Source organism: Pteropus vampyrus, unplaced genomic scaffold (genome assembly GCF_000151845.1).
Source record: "Pteropus vampyrus isolate Shadow unplaced genomic scaffold, Pvam_2.0 Scaffold386, whole genome shotgun sequence".
Taxonomy (NCBI): domain Eukaryota; kingdom Metazoa; phylum Chordata; class Mammalia; order Chiroptera; family Pteropodidae; genus Pteropus; species Pteropus vampyrus.
In genome coordinates, this window is record NW_011889167.1 from 311,993 (window position 1) to 315,038 (window position 3,046).

Sequence of the window (3,046 nt, forward strand, 5' to 3'; positions counted from 1 at the left end):
AAAACTCGGGGGAGTAATTTCCTTGACACTGGTCTTGGCAATGACTGTCTGGATTGACAGCAAAAGCGAGCGAAGTCAACAAAAGCGAAAATAAATAAGTGGCACTACATCAAACTAAAAAGCTTCTGCAGAAATCATCAACAAAGTGAAAGGCCACCTACCGAATGAGAGAGAATATTTGCAAACCATATATCTGATAAAGGGTTAATACCCAAAATACACAAGGAACTCATACAACTCAACAGCAAAAATTAAATAACCCAATTTCAAAAATGAGCAAAAGATCTAAATGGATATTTTCCCAAGAAAGCATACAAATGGTCAACAGGTACACTAAAATGTGCTCCAAATCACTAGTCAAGGCCTAACCCTAACCGCAAATCAAAACCCCACTGAGACAGTCTGCAGCCACGCTCCCATGAACAAGCCCGATCCCGTCTGATCTCGGAAGCTAAGCAGGGCCGGGCCTGGTTAGTACTTGGATGGGAGACCGTCTAGGAAGACCAGGTGCTATAGGCGTAAAAATTTTAAAAAATAAGGGATTGTAAGCTGACAAGGTCCTTGCAATCTGTGAGGTCAACCAAGGGTTGCCTCGCCTAAAAAAATTAATTAATTAATTAAATAATAAAAAATAAAAAAAAACCACACTGAGATATCACCTCACACCTGCTAGGACGGCTATTATCAAAAAGACAAGTGATAAATGCTGCTGAGGATGTAGGGGAAAAAGGAACACTCGTGCACTTTTGGTGGGAATGTGAACTGGTGCAGCCACCGCAGAAAATACATGGCTTCGTATGTATGGAGTTTTCTCAAAAAATTAAAAAGAGACCTGCCATGTGAGGCAGTAATCCCACTTATGATTACACACGCAAAGGAAACAAAAGCATCACCTTGAAGAGACACCTGCATCCCATGCTCACTGCAGTGTTATTCCCAGTAGCCCAGGTATGGAAACAACCTACGTGTCCATCAGTGGATGAACGACACAGAAACTGTGGAATATTTCATGTAGTGTATGTAATACGATTCCGCCTTGGAAAAGAAGGAAACCCCGTCATTTGTGATCACATGAATGAACCTGGAAGGCATCATGCTAAGTGAGATAAGCAGGACCAAGAAAAAACATGTGGATTACATGTAGAATCTACTGAAAATAAAAAAATCAAACTCATAGAAACAGCATGGAAAAGTAGTTTGCACAGCTAGGCAATGCAGGAAACAAGAGGCTGGAAAGAGTAACAACTTTTAATTACAAGTTCTGAAGACTTAATAGATAACATGGTAACTACAGCTGATAACAATGTATATAACTGAAATTTTCTAAAAGAGTAAAAGAGTTCTCACTGCCCCACCCCCCCAAGAAAGGTAAATATGTGAGATGAAATGTGTTAATTAACCCTTTCACAGTGTATATCAAATCATCAGGTTGCACATTTTAAATGCCTTATTTTTTGTTTGTCAACTGTGTATCAATGAAACTGGGGGAAAAACTGAATTACTTTGTGGTATTAATTAATTACGAGTTAACATGGTCAAAGATTGAAGGATTTCAGGGTAGATTTTTGGGTTTTCGAAGAAACCAGTATTCTGTGTCCTTAGGCAATCTGCAGATGTTGATTGTTCTTATTCTCTGCAGCCTCTTGAGCACCAAGCTCATTCACATTAAAGAAAGGTCCTTCTTTTTTATAATTCTTATCTATGACCTTCTACTTTAGAGAGCTCTTTTGGAAATGTCCCTGTAAATTCTGAGAATAGGGGGTAGAGTGATCTTTTCCTTGTGAATAAGGATATAGTTGCAAGATCTGAATTAAAATTTCTGGACACTCCCCCTTTCAAATGTACAACAAATTTACTGTTTTCCAGGTCCATTTACCTTGGTTTGACTAGTAGAAATTTCTATTACTCTTTTACTACAAATATTGGTTTGAGTGTTACAAATGTTCTCTTCTCAGTAACTGAAACATTAATTTAATTTTGCCAAGATGTACTTCATTATTCCTCCCCACCACCCAACATTTATTATGATACTCAATCAAAGTTTAGTTAGATAGTATCAAATTGGCTGTTGGCTACCTGTCACTACCAACTTTAGTTTGGTTTTAGAAAGAGATCTCAGAATTTTTAAACAGGGATTTCCTATCCAGAGCACTAAGTTTTCAGAACCAGAATATAAAGTAATGTTCTAATGGCAAAAATAAAAGTTTAGGGAGAAAAATTAAATCTTTTGATAAATCAAAATCTCTGTAAAAATATACGAACACAAATTTAGTCCCGTTTGAAAATATTATTAAAGCCTACTAAGGATAATAAAGATTTTAATTTTAGCAAGGCTTAAAAAGAGATTTTTTTAAGTTTTATTTCTTAAGATAATGTGTAGCAAATAGATGTTCAACAATCTTATGTTTGATTAAATTGAAATAGTAAAAAGAATTTACAACATTTATTACGCCAGCTGAATTAGGGACATATGAAATAAGAATATGCATGAATAAATTTAAAAACAAATACTCAAATTGCTTCTCAAATAACTATTAATATTTACTGTATTATTGTGAACAAATGGGAAATGTTTACCTTATAATTCAATGGAATATCAAGAAAGACTATTTTAGAAATCCAAAACTAGTGAAGTCACAAAAATATTTTTCCTATTGGCACATTACCCACTTAGTATGTTAATATGGAAATGGGAAATTAGTTTACATCATTCATTTATTTTGTTTTAGTCAAATAGGAAAGATTAATCTATTTACATAAACTACTTTAATTAAAACTCTGTAAACAGATGTGTTGTAAAATTAACATTCTTTACTAAAGTAATTACGTGATCTCGTTATATGTTCATTACCTCTCATTTACCCTGACCAGCCATTCCAATTTACAAATCCCATGTTGAATTCTTAAAGACAGATACTATTTTTGATTGTTGATATGACAAAGTTGCTTAATTAAGTAAAACTGAAATCTCAACTCAAGAATAGATTTCAGTCTTTCCCCCAGCTCCTGCTAGCTGTGTCCCCTGGGCTGGGTGACCTCACATCTC

At 35.0% G+C, this 3,046-nt stretch overlaps 1 pseudogene; it reads left to right on the top strand.

Annotated features, from left to right (window-relative positions):
• The first annotated feature begins 400 nt into the window (after positions 1-400).
• Positions 401-519, top strand: LOC111731578 (annotated as a pseudogene).
• The last annotated feature ends 2,527 nt before the right edge of the window (positions 520-3,046 follow it).